Raw genomic sequence first — 17,941 nt, forward strand, 5'->3', positions numbered from 1 at the left:
TCTATCTCCACAAAGGATCTCTAGAGCACTTTCAGAGTGACCTCCCTGACCAAGGCCCTTCTCCCCTGATTGCTCAGTTTGGCCGGGCGGCCAGCTATGGAAGAGTCTTGGTGGTTCCAAACATCTTCCATTCAAGAATGATGGTGGCCACTGTGTTCTTGGGGATTTTCATTGCTGCAGAAATGTTTTGGTACCCTTCCCCAGATCTGTGCCTCGACACAATCCTGTCTCTGAGCTCAATGGACAATTCCTCCGACCTCATGGCTTGGTTTTTGCTCTGACATGCACTATCAACTGTGGGACCTTATATACACAGGTGTGTGCCTTTCCAAATCATGTCCAATCAATTGAATTGACCACAGGTGGACTCCAATCAAGTTGTAGAAACATCTCAAGGATGATCAATGGAAACAGGATGCACCTGAGCTCAATTTCGAGTCTCATAGAAAAGGGTCTGAATATTTATGTAAATAAGGTGTTTCTGTTTTTAATTTTTTATAAATTTGCCAACATTTCTAAAAACCTGTTTTTGCTTTGTCATTATGGGGTATTGTGTGTAGATTGATGAGGAAAATGTTTTATTTAATCAATTTTAGAATAAGGCTGTAATGAAACAAAATGTCGAAAAAGTGAAGGGGTCTGAATACTTTCCGAATGCACTGTATGTATCCATGTAGAATTCATAAGCAATGTTTTTGAAGATGGTGGAGTGATCACAACACAACAGTAGTTGATGCAATGCCAGAGACACACAGTGGTGCCCACTACCAAACTAACACTGTTTGTGGGACTTGTAGCATCTCCTAGGTTTATGCTCAGTAATTTCAAGATCACCAATGTGAATTGGAATGTGTTTTTTATCAGGTGCATACCTCCAGTGCACAGCATGGTGTGTTTTTAGATGTTCCTGGCAGGTTTTACATAGTTGCGCTTGGTGCGGTCACCAATGAGGCTTGTAATATTATTTAATCATAATTGATTATTGTAGATGCCTAAGTGACAGACCATGTTATTTTGGTTCTGTAAAAAAAAAACACTAATAAATAGCTAAACAACAGAGACAGTTTGAGAGAATCTGTCATATTGCTCCTGGTCATGGTGGCATTGCACTAGAGGCTGAGGCGGAAAACTACTTTAATATGCACAGTTAAGAGAAGATTAAAGACATGGAATTATGGTAATGCTTCGGTGGCCTGTAGGTTCTTTACAGTGTGTCCAAAATCATTGGAAAAAACTTTGATCATCCCGGCTAACAAGGGAAGGATTCCCTCTTTGGAACACATTGTCAGTGAGTAGTGATTGTTTTTTTTAGAAGGCAGAACTCTGCAGTCATGGAGCTATAGGTATGCTACTAACATTCTTGGGGAGGCAGTGATATTGCTGGTGCTGTTATATAAAGCAGGGTTTCCCAAACTCGGTCCCGGGCCCCCCGGGTGCACGTTTAGTTTTTTGCCCTAGCATTACACAGCTGATTCAAATAATCAAAGCTTGATGATGAGTTGATTATTTGAATCAGCTGTGTAGTGCTAGGGCAAAAAACTAGATAACAGCACCAGCAATATCACTGCCTCCCCAAGAATGTTAGTAGCATACCTATAGCTCCATGACTGCAGAGTTCTGCCTTCTAAAAAAAACAATCACTACTCACTGACAATGTGTTCCAAAGAGGGAATCCTTCCCTTGTTAGCCGGGATGATCAACGTTTTTTCCAATGATTTTGGACACACTGTAAAGAACCTACAGGCCACCGAATCATTACCATACTAAAACCATACTAATGGTTTTCTTTGAGACTGTGGTCCCAGCTCTCTTCAGGTCATTGACCAGGTCCTGCTGTGTAGTTCTGGGCTGATCCCTCACCTTCCTCATGATCATTGATGCCCCACGAGGTGAGATCTTGCATGGAGCCCCAGACCGAGGGTGATTGACCATCTTGAACTTCTTCCATTTTCTAATAATTGCGCCAACAGTTGTTGCCTTCTCACCAAGCTGCTTGCATATTGTCCTGTAGCCCATCCCAGCCTTGTGCAGGTCTACAATTTTATCCATGATGTCCTTACACAGCTCTCTGGTCTTGGCCATTGTGGAGAGGTTGGAGTCTGTTTGATTGAGTGTGTGGACAGGTGTCTTTTATACAGGTAACTAGTTCAAACAGATGCAGCTAATACAGGTAATGAGTGGAGAACAGGAGGGCTTCTTAAAGAAAAACTAACAGGTCTGTGAGAGCCGGAATTCTTACTGGTTGGTAGGTGATCAAATACTTATGTCATGCAATAAAATGCAAATTAATTACTTAAAAATCATACAATGTGATTTTCTGGATTTTTGTTTTAGATTCCGTCTCTCACAGTTGAAGTGTACCTATGATAAAAATTACAGACCTCTACATGCTTTGTAAGTAGGGAAAACCTGCAAAATCGGCAGTGTATCAAATACTTGTTCTCCCCACTGTATATGTACACATCATTCAATTTAGCTGCTGCGGCTTATACTCCGGTGCGCCTTTATAGTGCGGGAAAATACGGTAATTCCACTTTGACATTATGGGGTATTGTGTGTAGGCCAGAGACAAAAATCTAAATTGAATCCATTTTAAATTCAGGCTGTAACACAACAACATTTGGAAAAGGTCAAGGGGGTGTGAATACTTTCTGAAGGCACTGTAACACCCTCGATCGCAAAAAAATAAGAATGTGCAGTTCAGGAAAACAACATGTGTCATTTCTGCATTGATAATTAAAGGATTCGAAAAATAACGATTTCACTTCACTACTTCAACATGCAAAAACAAATATCAAATTACAAACAGTAAAATCATGCTGTAAAATGTATCTATTAAAAAACATTACAATTTTCAAAGATTCGTCTTTAATTTTTAGTGAAAGGCAGGCTTTCAGGTCTCAAATCAAAGAGAAACATCAAGCCACCAAAGTGGCAAGAATGAGCAAATCTACACAACTTGGCCTGGAAAACCAAAGGGAGAGTATTGTGAAGAACAGACAGGAATCACAACATTTGTTTGTAAATAACATTTTTACATTTACATTTTAGTCATTTAGCAGACGCTCTTATCGCGACTTACAGGAGCAATTAGGGTTAAGTGCCTTGCTCAAGGGCACATCGAAAGATTTTTCACCTAGTCGGCTCGGGGATTAGAACCAGCGACCTTTCGGTTACTGGCACAACGCTCTTACCCACTAAGCTACATGCCGCCCTAAATAACACAGCCTTTGTACACTCTTAGAAAAAAAGGTGCTATCTAGAACCAAAAAGGGTTATTCGGCTGTCCCCATAGGATAACCCTTTGAAGAACCCCAGGTAGAACCCTTTTGGTTCCAGGTAGAACCCTTTCACAGAGGGTTCTACATGGAACCCAAAAAAGTTTTACCTGGAATCAAAAAGGGTTCTCCTATGGGGACAGCCGCAGGACCCTTTTGGAACCTTTTTTCTAAGAGTGTAGAGTGTGTAGAGCTCCCAATGTAATGCATGATGTTATGGTTTGACCTTATAGTTCCAATTAGAGTATTTATGAGAACACTGAAACCACAGCTGTTTTTTTCATCACTTTGATTCTGAAATGCAAAATAGTGAACTAATTGGAGAAATAGATAGCTCCCAGGCAGCATCTTGGTAAAGCATGCTTAGAGTAGTTGGCATTATAAGACTGGGCCAAATGAAATACACAATGCCTAAGGAAATACTTGCAACTGTTTTGAAGCAGAGAACAATTGATGAATAAATATGTGAGTATTTGTTTCAGACCTAGACGATGTTGTGCATTATTTAGGGTCCTCTGAAATCAGTTTTATTATTTCCGTGATTCCGTTTAGTTTTTTCATATTCAAATTTCTCCCTTTTGTTTTTCCAGGTTACCATTTTTCTCAAAAACACTGTTTTTTAAATAGAAAAACAACTAAATTGGATGTTCTAAGTCCACAACAATGCTTAAACCACATCAGGAGACCACTTTTGAGGTCTGGGAAAGATCGAAGACATTTTCATTTTTCGGTGTAGTTACTAATTCAAGTGTGCACCAGCCAGAGACTTGTTTGGTTAGCTGTGTTTTTATAGTGCACATGTGATTGCAGAGTTAGCTAAACAAATTGCCACTGGATTGATGCAAATAATCATGATATCATTCTGCCAGGTAGGCATAGACTACTTTTTAGTTCAGATTTAATTGAGAAGGTTTTTGGGAAAGCCTTTCCATCTACCAGAAGAGAGTTGTCATCTGTAACGGCTACACAAAGTGGTAAATAAACATGAATTCATTTGCTAATAAGTTCAATACATTTAGTTGATTTCCTACTAAGTTCAATACATTTAAAAAAATATTGTTGAATTCAATGTCTGGATTCCGTGATTCCGTCCGCGTTCTCCGAATTGCAGATTTTATAAGGCCCTAATTAATTGAAAAGTCCCAAAATGTGACACAGTATGCCTTGACAGATTTGTAAAAGATTTAGTACCAGCGAACATGGAAAGCAAATACTGGTAGTTTACATTTCCTCTCCTCATTCCCTGAGGCTATGTTTTTGCTCTCTGGCCCCACTGTCATATCCTTTGCATGATATCACATAAAAATTATACTGCTTGTTGCAAGTTAAAAAATATAGATTTTGAGGCTCTTCAGCACAATGGAAAATTGCCAAGAGCAAAGAGGTATTCTTAGTTGACCCCGGGGTTGGCTTTTATATTTACTGGTATTTACTGCTTCACTCTCTATGTGTGTGTGTGTGCACACTATTGCCTGTATGTGTGTGAGTGTGTGTTTGTGTTATTGCCAGGGATTTTCTCTGCCATCATGTTTTTCCTGTAGTGTGATCCTTTTTAATGGATGTTTGGAACTGCCCAAAGCATGCTCAGAATATCTGCACCTCAGATGGCTGGCTTTCCAGTTTAATCTATGAGTTAACACTAGAAGAGCAGAGTGAGTCATTTTGAGTCAAATATTTTTAAAGTCATGCTCCCTCCGTCCTTAGTACACGATGCTGTAATACTTTTGATATCACAAACATAATTTGTGTTATAAGCAGTTTTAAGAGGACAGAGTCACATGCAGGTAAGACATAACACATTTCTTTTTTGAAGAGATGAGCTCTATTTCAAAATATTACTTTTTCCAAGAATAACCACTGTTCCATGCGCTCTACACGTGAGCACGCCGGCAACAAATACAGTAACATGAAGTCATGAAAATGCTATTGTGTTCTTTGATATTTTGAATATTTGTATTCTGATGTTAACCAAGACCTTCATAAACACAACCAAATGATTCTTTTTCAGATAGCATATGAAATGTATTTATTAGATTGTTCGAATGTTTGAGTCAAAATGACTGCTCATTGGCTCAACGGGGGGTCCCTCGAGGCCCGGCTTTTCTATTGTTAAGAGGCTAGAGGTCAAGGGATACAGTTCCCCTGTAAGGCATTATTGTATATCTGAGTACTAAACCTAGAAGTCTGAGATGAGGGGTTGTGCTAGGCCAACACCCCAACACCAGGGTGATGGTCTGCCTTGTTATACATGTTGTTTACCAGTAGAGTATGGGTGGGAGAGGAAGCCAATCCTCGGTTGTTTGCAGAGGTTTCAATATGCTTTTTTGCCTATTCATACAGCTGAGAACATTTAAGAACCATTATTGTCTATGGTTAGTCTTTCTGAACTGTACCAAGGCTTACGAAAGGGAGCATAATGATATTCATTGTTGTAGTAGTGGCTTTGTCATATAAACAATATGCAGCATATGAAAATAAATGTGTTCTCTCATGGAGGTCAAGAGGTATAGATCAGGGGTATTCAACTGGGGGTACTGCGGGGGGTCCGTGGAAATATATATATCATTTTTTATTGTATTTTATGAATATCGCTGGAATCTACAGTATAAAAGAAGAGACTTTCTTATTTCTAATGATGTGGACTTTATTTCTCAACTCCTAATATTGAGCAAATTACATTCACAGTAATATCTGAAATAGCCTTTGAAAAAGCACCCGCAAATAGGCTACCAGTGCGGCAAGTGTCGCTGGCTGCTGGTAAGCTTTCTTGACTTGGACATACATTTTTGTCAACACATGGCTAACCTTTGTTTAAAGGTCCAATGCAGCCGTTTTTGTATCTCAATATCAAATCATTTCTGGGTAACAATTAAGTACCTTACTGTGATTGTTTTCAATTAAAATGGTCAAAAAGAAACAAAAATAGCTTCTTAGCAAAGAGCAATTTCTCAAAGAAGAATTTTTCTGGGAGTGGTCTGAGTGGGGGAGGGGGAAAATGGAAAATTAGCTGTTATTGGCAGAGAGGTTTGTAACGCTCTTTCTTATTGGTCTGTTAGCTAATTTACTGCATAGTGATGTTACCATGGAAGGCCAAAACTCCATCCCACCAAAAGAGGCTGACATTTCAGGTGGTCTTTTCAAACAACTCTTACACTAAAAGGGCATTATCATCATTTTCACAATTTCACAGTTTTATTCCAACCTCATAGTGTGGAAATATATATAAAACACAGGAAAATCACATTTTTGACTGCACTGGGCCTTTAACCAGCTAAACAGACGCTCTTAGAAAAAATGTGTTTGGAGTTACCTTTCTAGCTAATAGGCTATGTTAGAGTTTACACTTCCTATTCCAATTATAATGTGGGGAGGTCAAAATAATGTCAATAATAATAATGATAAACTATTCATTTTAAAACGTTGATTACTCTGTTGTAGCCGGCCGCGACCGGGAGACCCATGGGGCGGCGCACAATTGGCCCAGTGTCGTCCAGGGTAGGGAATGGCCGGCAGGGATGTAGCTCAGTTGGTAGAGCATGGCGTTTGCAACGCCAGGGTTGTGGGTTTGATTCCCACGGGGGGCCAGTATAAAAAATTATGTATGCACTCACTAACTAATACTCTGAATAAGAGCGTCTGCTAAATGACTAAAATGTCAAATGTAATTACTTCACCTTGCCATTATCATTCACCTGATGATAAGACAAGATGTGAAACATGTTTTTTTTGCTGACTTATGATGGGGGTCCCTGGATCACCGGTTTGCCTGGGAGGGGGTCCTTGGGCAAGAAAAGGTTGAAGACCGCTGGTATACTGTAGATGATCACATTAGTCAGGATCCTTCTCTGTGGTCAATGCCAAGCTCTATGAACGTGTTTGAGTCGTTAAATCAGTAATTTCTATTAAGAGACACAGGGGAATAGAGTTTAGTCTGAACCTCATTGCCATTTCAGTCAGAGCTCTGCTTTTAAGGATTTGACCCTTTTTCCTTGTCTTCTGTTTTGTGTGTGAGCAGCTAGTCTTACCAAGGCCCACTATTACAGTAAGTGTATTCAGTTGTCATATGACTCCATGAAAGGTACAGGATATGATATTTCATAAATAAATATCTATGAATAATTAAAACGGTTTACATTTTAGTGGGATTACTGCCAGTAACACAGATACACTGTGGAATACCAATTTTTTTTGGTAAATTGTCAGTCTTATATTATTAATCTTTTAAATGGAAAACATTGCTTTTTAAGTTACTTTTTACTGTCTGCCGTCACTAAGTGTCACTGGCTTGCGGCGGTGGATGGATGGGGTGGACCATGCCAGCTAAGTGCTTCCCCAGAAGAGTGGGTCTATGTGGGCCATGTAAAGTGGAATGGAGGTAGCTAGCCATAATGCCTGTAGTTAATTCTGGGCCTGTCTGTCACCTGCTGGAGGTACATTTTGAATAATGATATTACTCTGCTGATTTTCCTCTCATCACTGAGCTGGGGGAGAAAATCGATGGTCTTGGATCATTACCTTGCAGTATGACAGATAGCAGCAGGCAATGGGAGGATATTTGGTCATCCTATAAAGATAAATAAATAAGTGTTTTTTTCATGTATTTTATTGTGTTACACGAACTGGGAAGGAAAATGTTCATATCAAAAACCTTATGATGCACCCCTTTTGATACGTAAATGTTTTGTGTATATATAAATATTGCATGTAGCTAATGTTTTCTCACACCTGCAGATATTTCAACTGTCTGAATCGAATCAAATTGTATTAATCACATGCTTTGTAAAGAACAGGGGTAGACTCACAGTGAAAGGCTTACTTACGGGTCCTTTTCCAATAATGCAGAGTTAAAGATAAAAACAAATATTAAAAATAATAGTGACACAAGGAATAAATACACAGTGAATAACAATAAGGAGTCAAATATAACATGGCTATATACAGGGAGTACCAGTACCGAGTCAATGTGCAGGGGTATAAGGTAATTGAGGTAGTTACAGTGTGGGAAAAAAGTATTTGATCCCCTGCTGATTTTGTACGTTTGCCCACTGACAAAGAAATGATCAGTCTATAATTTTAATTGTAGGTTTATTTGAACAGTGAGAGACAGAATAACAACAAAAAAATCCAGAAAAATGCATGTCAAAAATGTTATAAATTGACTTGCATTTTAATGAGGGAAATAAGTATTTGACCCCCTCTCAATCAGAAAGATTTCTGGCTCCCAGGTGTCTTTTATACAGGTAACGAGTTGAGATTAGGAGCACACTCTTAAAGGGAGTGCTCCTAATCTCAGCTTGTTACCTGTATAAAAGACACCTGTCCACAGAAGCAATCAATCAATCATATTCCAAACTCTCCACCATGGCCAAGACCAAAGAGCTCTCCAAGGATGTCAGGGACAAAATTGTAGACCTACACAAGGCTGGAATGGGCTACAAGACCATCGCCAAGCAGCTTGGTGAGAAGGTGACAACAGTTGGTGCGATTATTCGCAGATGGAAGAAACACAAAAGAACTGTCAATCTCCCTCGGCCTGGGGCTCCATGCAAGATCTCACCTGGTGGGGTTACAATGATCATGAGAACGGTGAGGAATCAGCCCAGAACTACACGGGAGGATCTTGTCAATGATCTCAAGGCAGCTGGGACCATAGTCACCAAGAAAACAATTGGTAACACACTACGCCGTGAAGGACTGAAATCCTGCAGCGCCCGCAAAGGTCCCCCCTGCTCAAGAAAGCACATATACATGCCCGTCTGAAGTTTGCCAGTGAACATCTGAATGATTCAGAGGAGACCTGGGTGAAAGTGTTTTGGTCAGATGAGACCAAAATGGAGCTCTTTGGCATCAACTCAACTCGCCGTGTTTAGAGGAGGAGGAATGCTGCCTATGACCCCAAGAACACCATCCCCACCGTCAAACATGGAGGTGGGAAACATTATGCTTTGGGGGGTGTTTTTCTGCTAAGGGGACAGGACAACTTCACCACATCAAAGGGACGATGTACAGGGCCATGTACCGTCAAATCTTGGGTGAGAACCTCCTTCCCTCAGCCAGGGCATTGAAAATGGGTCGTGGATGGGTATTCCAGCATGACAATGACCCAAAACACACGGCCAAGGCAACAAAGGAGTGGCTCAAGAAGAAGCACATTAAGGTCCTGGAGTGGCCTAGCCAGTCTCCAGACCTTAATCGCATAGAAAATCTGTGGAGGGGGAGCTGAAAGTTCGAGTTGCCAAACGTCAGGCTCGAAACCTTAATGACTTGGAGAAGATCTGCAAAGAGGAGTGGGACAAAATCCCTCCTGAGATGTGTGCAAACCTGGTGGCCAACTACAAGAAACGTCTGACCTCTGTGATTGCCAACAAGGGTTTTGCCACCAAGTACTAAGTCATGTTTTGCAGAGGGGTCAAATACTTATTTCCTTCGTTAAAATGCAAATCAATTCATAACATTTTTTACATGCGTTTTTCTGGATTTTTTTGTTATTATTCTGTCTCTCACTGTTCAAATAAACCTACCATTAAAATTATAGACTGATCATGTCTTTGTCAGTGGGCAAACGTACAAAATCAGCAGGGGATCAAATACTTTTTTCCCTCACTGTATGTACATATAGGTAGGGGTAAAGTGACAAGACAACAGGATAGATAAGACAGTAGCAGCAGCGTGTGTGTGTGTGTTGGGGTGTCAGTGTAAGTATGTGTGGGTAGTGTGTGTGCATAGAGTTAGTGCAAAAAAAGAGTCAATGCAGGTAGTCCAGGTAGCCATTTGTAGGTTCCTATAAAATCGTTTTTTTCCCCAAATTCTGTTTTCTCCATTTTGTTTTTCCAGGTTTCTGTTTTCCCCTGTTTTTTGGGCCATTTGCTCTCAAAATCACATTGTTTTGATAGAACATCCAATTTCTTAGTTTTTCTGAAGTCCACAACAATGATTAAACCACATCAGGAGACCACTTTTGAGGTCTTGGAAAAATAGAAGAAATGTTGTAAGTGCCCTCCAGCAAGAGACCGTTGTTTGGTCAACGATGTTTCTGTAGCGCTCATGTGATTGCAGAGTTTGCAAAACAAATGGCCAGCCGCCCTTAAGACGGCTGCTATCCACTGCAGCTGAGCTGCCACTATTGTGGGGGTTACTGTTTACTTCCTATTAACAGTGTTGTGATCAAAGGCGGTAGAGATGTATGTGTATTGGGGTGTAACTACCTCTGTTCGGTCTGCACTGTGAACCCGAATGAATACCTAAAAAAGTATATTTACAAAATAAAACCACTAAGCCTATAGGCTATGCCTACGCTATAGGCTATACCTCTTAAGTAAATCTGAGCTGGGGAAAAAAAACATTTCAGGCTATAGAGCCTATGCGCATGTTGTAATCAAAATGTAAATCTTAATTGGCGCATTTCAAACTATCCTTTTGTGAGGCACAGCCAGGAACTAGTTCTGTACGATGGCGAGTGGTGGGATCGATAAACCAGAATTGGAAGATCATTTTACATTTACATTTTAGTCATTTAGCAGACACTCTTATCCAGAGCGACTTACAGTTAGTGAGTGCATACATTTTTCATACTCCTCCATCATCTTTTAAATCTCCAGTTTGGGAAAATGTTGGCTTCCCAGTAGATTACAACGGCGTTGGACAGAGAGTTGTTGATAAAATGTTAACAGTATGACGCCACGCTCAATGAGAATAGCCTATGCATCTGTCAACACCTCAAATATGTTGACACATTTACACTGACATCACCCCCCATACAGTGGGGGAAAAAAGTATTTAGTCAGCCACCAATTGTGCAAGTTCTCCCACTTAATGGCACCTGTTTGAACTTGTTATCAGTATAACAGACACCTGTCCACAACTTCAAACAGTCACACTCCAAACTCCACTATGGCCAAGACCAAAGAGCTGTCAAAGGACACCAGAAACAAAATTGTAGACCTGCACCAGGCTGGGAAGACTGAATCTGCAATAGGTAAGCAGCTTGGTTTGAAGAAATCAACTGTGGGAGCAATTATTAGGAAATGGAAGACATACAAGACCACTGATAATCTCCCTCGATCTGGGGCTTCACGCAAGATCTCACCCCGTGGGGTCAAAATGATCACAAGAACGGTGAGCAAAAATCCCAGAACCACACGGGGGGACCTAGTGAATGACCTGCAGAGAGCTGGGACCAAAGTAACAAAGCCTACCATCAGTAACACACTACGCCGCCAGGGACTCAAATCCTGCAGTGCTAGACGTGTCCCCCTGCTTAAGCCAGTACATGTCCAGGCCCGTCTGAAGTTTGCTAGAGTGCATTTGGATGATCCAGAAGAGGATTGGGAGAATGTCATATGGTCAGATGAAACCAAAATATAACTTTTTGGTTAAAAAAACTCAACTCGTCGTGTTTGGAGGACAAAGAATGCTGAGTTGCATCCAAAGAACACCATACCTACTGTGAAGCATGGGGGTGGAAACATCATGCTTTGGGGCTGTTTTTCTGCAAAGGGACCAGGACGACTGATCTGTGTAAAGGAAAGAATGAATGGGGCCATGTATCGTGAGATTTTGAGTGAAAACCTCCTTCCATCAGCAAGGGCATTGAAGATGAAACGTGGCTGGGTCTTTCAGCATGACAATGATCCCAAACACACCGCCCGGGCAACGAAGGAGTGTCTTCGTAAGAAGCATTTCAAGGTCCTGGAGTGGCCTAGCCAGTCTCCAGATCTCAACCCCATAGAAAATCTTTGGAGGGGAGTTGAAAGTCCGTGTTGCCCAGCGACAGCCCCAAAACATCACTGCTCTAGAGGAGATCTGCATGGAGGAATGGGCCAAAATACCAGCAACAGTGTGTGAAAACCTTGTGAAGACTTACAGAAAATGTTTGACCTGTGTCATTGCCAACAAAGGGTATATAACAAAGTATTGAGAAACTTTTGTTATTGACCAAATACTTATTTTCCACCATAATTTGCAAATAAATTCATAAAAAATCCTACAATGTGATTTTCTGGATTTTTTTCCCTCATTTTGTCTGTCATAGGTGACGTGTATCTATGATGAAAATTACAGGCCTCTCTCATCTTTTTAAGTGGGAGAACTTGCACAATTGGTGGCTGACTAAATACTTTTTTCCCCAACTGTATATACCGGAGCAAGACGGAAACAACACTACATCGTCTCCCCTCTGCAGTCAAGCAGCCCTTGGCAGCTGATTCCGACCGGGCCAAAGAAATGACGAGCGATATATAGGCTATGTTTATATTTTTTACAGTCTTTGGTTTATACCCGCAGATATGCACCCGTTCTCGGTGGTTGAGAATAGGGGGTTTCAGTAGTGGTTTCAGTACCTTGTGAAAGTGCTCGAGCCACATAACAAACTTCCCTCTTGCACCCATTTTAACAAACAGGTAGTACCCTCTCTAAGCAAACCAAAGCCAAAGTTTTCAATGAATTGGCCAATTTACCCTGTGTTGCCCAGACTTAACAGTGACAGCCCATCACATTACGCCGGAGTGGGAGATGTACTGTGCTACAAACGCACATCTGGCACTGAAGGAGGCAGTGTCATGGTGCGTTTGTAACCAAGTGGGAAGTGGGAATTTATCACATACAACTGGGAAAAATCCACTTGAACGGCCCTCAAACTGATAATTACTAGTTGGAAACTCGTCTATCATCCTGAGCACCCACTTCTCCCACATGGTGACCTCTGACGTCACCTACTAAAGAAATGGCCTCTATAGTATTTTCGGCAGTTAAATACAACAGCAAAACATTATTTATAAAAATCTATCTATTAATGTGGTTTTTGAAATGTATAATTTGTTTACAAGCATGATAGCTGTACTTGTAGTTTATGGTTGACACAGCTTGTTGGCCATTAGCCAATCGGCTTTTCTCAACGAGTTCAAATCACATAAATGCATCCAACTGGTATTTACGAGTTCACAACTGGTAAATTCCCACCTCCCACATGGTTACAAACGCAGCATCAGAGTGGAAACTTGAGAGGCCCAACATAACAATCCGGTCACAACAGACATTGCAAGAAACATGAATGCTGAACTTTGTTAATGGCATTTAATTTTCCCGCTGTACCGAAACCGATCTGAACCGTGACCCCAAAACTGCAATACACATCGAACCGTGGGTTAGGTGAACAGTTACACCCCTAATGTTTAGGTATTGTGCCTTCAGAAAGTATTCACACCTCTTGAATTTTTTCACATTTTGTTGTGTTACGCCTGAATTTAAAATTGATTAAATTGAGATTTTTGTCACTGGCAATACCCCGTAATGTCAAATTAATAAAAAATGAAAAGCTGAAATGTCTTGAGTCAATAAGTATTCAACCCCTTTGTTATGGCAAGCCTAAATAAGTTTGGGAGTAAATATTTGCTGTAAGGACCCTCAGTCGTGCAGTGAATTTCAAACAAAGACCAGGGAGGTTTCCAATTGGTAGATGGCAAAAAAAAAAAAAAAGCATACATTGAATATCCCTTTGAGCATGGTGAAGTTATTAATTACACTTTGGATGGTGTATCAATACACCCAGTCACTACAAAGATACAGGCGTCCTTCCTAACTCCATTGCCTGAGAGGAAGGAAACCGCTCAGGGATTTCACCATGAGGCCAGTGGGGACTTTAAAACAGTTACAGAGTTTAATGGCTGTGATAGGAGTAAACTGAGGATGGATCAACAACATTGTAGTTACTCCACAATACTAACCTAATTGACAGAGTGAAAAGAAGGAAGCCTGTACAGAATACAAATATTCCAAAACATGCATCCTTTTTGCAACAAGGCACTAAAGTAATAATGCAAAAAAAATCTGGCAAAGCAATTAACTTTTTGTCCTGATTTTTTTTTCAATGTTTGGGGCAAATCCAATACAACACATTACTGACTACCACTCTACATATTTTCAAGCAGAAGTGGTGGTTGCATCAATCATTAAGTACTGGGAGTTTTTCTCTATAAAAAAGGAATGGAGCTAAGCACAGGCAAAATCCTAGAGGGAAACCTGGTTCAGTCTGCTTTCCACCAGACACTGGGAGATGAATTCAGCTTTCAGCAGGAAAATAACCTAGAGCACAAGGTCAAATCTACACTGGAGTTGCTTACCAAGAAGATAGTGAGCTGCCGAGTTACAGTTTAGACTTAAATATACTTGAAAATCTATGGCAAGACCTGAAAATGGTTGTCTAGCAATGATCAAACACCAATTTAACAAAGATTGAAGAATTTTGAAAAGATAAATGGGCAAATGTTGTACAATCCAGGTGTGGAAAGCTCTTAGAGACGTACCCAGAAAGACTCACAGCTGTAATCGCTGCCAAAGATGCTTCTACAAAGTATTGACTTAGGGGTGTGAACATGTTTTCACTTTGTCATTATGGAGTATTGTGTGTAGATGGGTGAGAAAAAACAAATGTAATCAATTTTGAATTCAGGCTGTAACACAACACAATTTTGAATAAGTCAAGGGGTATGAATACTTTTTGAAGGAACTATGTAGACCTCAGTTCACACAAGAATCAGTTACATCACAGTCTAAGTGATCTGATTTTGTGCTCGAGGCGCTCAAGCCAATCCTTTTGGGTACATACTAACCCTGACCTAGAAACAGTGCTTATGTGAGGGATGAAGCTGGGGTGAAAATACAGTAGGGTAGAAAACACTAGATGTATACTATAGAGAAATGACAATGACAGATCTCTCAGTAGGAAGAAGAGGAATAGCTCCAGAGAAGTGTATCTCTATGACAGAGATTGAGGCAGGGAGTGCCTGCGGCATGCCTGTAGCACTGTAATGAAGTTTGTGGCTCATGTGCCCATGCTGGGCCGACGGGCCAGACTCGACGGGGGACGTTCATCTGAATATTCGATCCCCCCACGTAGCTACCCAATTAACACCAAGCACTTTACCCTGCTGAGACCCAGGAAGTCTCAGCCAGCGTCATGGTGCTTGGCAAACTGGCACCAAATGACCAAACAGCCTTTGATTTATGGACTTAATACTGTAGTGTACAGAAAATACCAGAAATCTAATATTTTCCTCTTTCTTTCTCGTAAAAGTATTCTCTCTCTCTTTCCTACAGTTGTACGGACTCTTTTGTCATACAGCTTTGGAAGGTTAATAGTGTTCCGGAATGCTACTGGCTTTTCATTCTAAGGTCATGGACCACAAATAGATGTACAGCAACATTAATCCTGTTAAAGCCCATGGATAACGAGCAAATTACCGTGTGTTGTGCAGGCTGGTGTTACTCTGAATGATTTGTGTGTCCACTTGGCAGTTTATTTACAAACACCGTAATCATCTCATTAAAAGCTACTTGGTGCTCATCAGAAGACTGTCTTAGCACCATTGTGCTCCCATTTAAACCTCTGCATTCAAACATATTTTGCTAAGCACCAGAGAGGTAGAAGTAAGCCGTTTTAACCAAGCAGAGAAATGGTATAGTTTGCATTCATGCTGCAACTATAACCCAATATCATTATGGAGCTTTAGGAGGACAATTATATTTGCTGTAAGAGAAATAAGACTGATCGTCTCCCAAATGGAACATGATTAACATTCATAAAATGCAAGGTTTGTGTAATATTAACACAAGGTTATTTTAGGAATGCGTAGTTAAATTGCAACTTGCTCAGAGGAAAGATAAAATGTTACATTTTCCCAGTGCTACATTATGCATGTGCCCTTTTAGAGATGGAGAAATGTATATTTTCTATTTCTGCCTATTTTATTACATTAATGACATTTACAGAGTAATATTAGTTTTGGAGTGGGAAAAATAAGTTATGAATATCAACCTTATTGATTGGATTTGTTGTGCCTTATGAACTTTGCACTGGATCTAGTCAGTCTGCTATTATTGTTCCTGTTTCACTAAGAGTCATTTTAATAAATTTAACTCTGAAATGTTAGATGTTTGTTATTGATCATATTGAGAACACTGTCAATCTCACTATGAAAATGTTCTTATGATTTTCTAGCTGCATATTCAACACATGTTGGTTATAGCTACAGTATATTACTATATCCCCTAAGTTTCTATTCTAAATTTGAATAAATAAATATCTACGTTAAGAAGGTACACAAATAAATGATTGCATGCGGTAGCCACTATTCATTCATTTTTGCATCAGAGGAAGTGGTAATTCATTAGTTTTTGCATCAGAGGAAGTGGTACATGAGAGTACCTCTTGTAAGACAGTGTGTACACAATAACTCATGATAGAGAACCCGGCAGCCTAGTTCGTTTGTGTGGAGCCGGAGTCAGAGGATCAAGTGAAAATATTGGAGGTAGGCCTATTAAGTTAGTGGTAGAAGACTGGTGGTAAAACTGGTTGAAGATTGGATCTAGATACAGTACTAGTCAAAAGTTTGGACACCTAATCATTCAAGGGTTTTTCTTTATTTTTACAATTTTTTACATTGTAGAATAATAGTGAAGACATCAAAACTATGAAATAACACATATGGAATCATGTAGTAACCAAAAAAGTGTTAAACAAGGCTAAATATATTTTATATTTGAGATTCTTCAAATAGCCACCCTTTGCTATTTGCAATGATGTAAATGTGTGTCCAAACTGTTGACTGGTACTGTATGTAGTTACAAAATATACAAATGGTGAAAAATAATGAAAATAGTTGATGACAAAAATACTTAACAATTACCTCAACTGAAGGACAAAGGCAAAAGCGCCTCAAACAGGCAAAACGCCCATAAACTCAAGCATCTGAGTATGGCATAGCTAAAGTAACAGCATGTTACCAAGACAATGAGCTCTACCTGAATGAGGAGAAAGTGACTAGATGGTAGGTCTATTACAGCTACGGACAGAAGTGACTTTTTGTAGCAGGTTAGGATAACTTGCTAAAATTCTCCCCGATAGGCCTACCTGCATGTATCTATGTTAAAAGGGTACAAAAATGTACAAAAATGAACTACTACTGTATATTTATGAGCCACTCATATGTTTTTGCATCAAAAGGAGTGCTCTTGTAGACAGTGTGGACTGTGTATGCTCAAATAAGTGCCTTACCTGGGCTCACTGCCTCAGAGTCTATACAGTAACCTCACCAAAAACAGCCTTGTTTCAACTAGTGGTGTTGACTCCCCAATCATCATTTTCCAGCCACACCTACCCTGAGTAATTACCTCTACATGCACAGAACAGCCTCGTCCAGCCAGGGGGCTGGCTGCAGCACAGAATACAAATGGACCATAAATATTCCTTCAACTGCCAATTAGTCAAGCAAGATATGGACTGAACTTGCTATTAATAACCTTTTACCACAAGCCGGGCAAAGATGGCACAGCCTAATGAGCATTTGATTGTCATATTTGTCTTGAATGCTGTTAAAGATTACAAATGTCAGAGGGCAAACATTGTCAGGAGACTCTTCTGATTTCTTGCTGAAGTTTGTATTATGGGGAGTCCAAAGTATAGAAGGACAGTGGGGTGTGAAGGCAATCCTCTGTGCTACAGGGGCGAGTGTTTGGGTCAAGGCCATGGCCAAGGTTTAGTGGCTGTCAGGCGGCAATGATAGAAAGGTCAGCCCAAGCAGAGCTCAGGGCAGAACAGACGGGTTCATGTCAAGGTTATAGTGTGCTTTACGCTACACAGCAAAACACTACAGGGCTGTGATGAACTG

General features: G+C 40.3%; 1 protein-coding gene across 1 annotated transcript in view; it reads left to right on the forward strand.

Moving 5' to 3' along the window:
- LOC121579948 (teneurin-1) overlaps positions 1 to 17,941 on the forward strand; it is a 218,412-nt gene that overhangs the window by 25,188 nt on the left and 175,283 nt on the right. The window lies entirely within an intron of this gene.

Source organism: Coregonus clupeaformis, chromosome 13, assembly GCF_020615455.1.
Source record: "Coregonus clupeaformis isolate EN_2021a chromosome 13, ASM2061545v1, whole genome shotgun sequence".
NCBI lineage: Eukaryota > Metazoa > Chordata > Actinopteri > Salmoniformes > Salmonidae > Coregonus > Coregonus clupeaformis.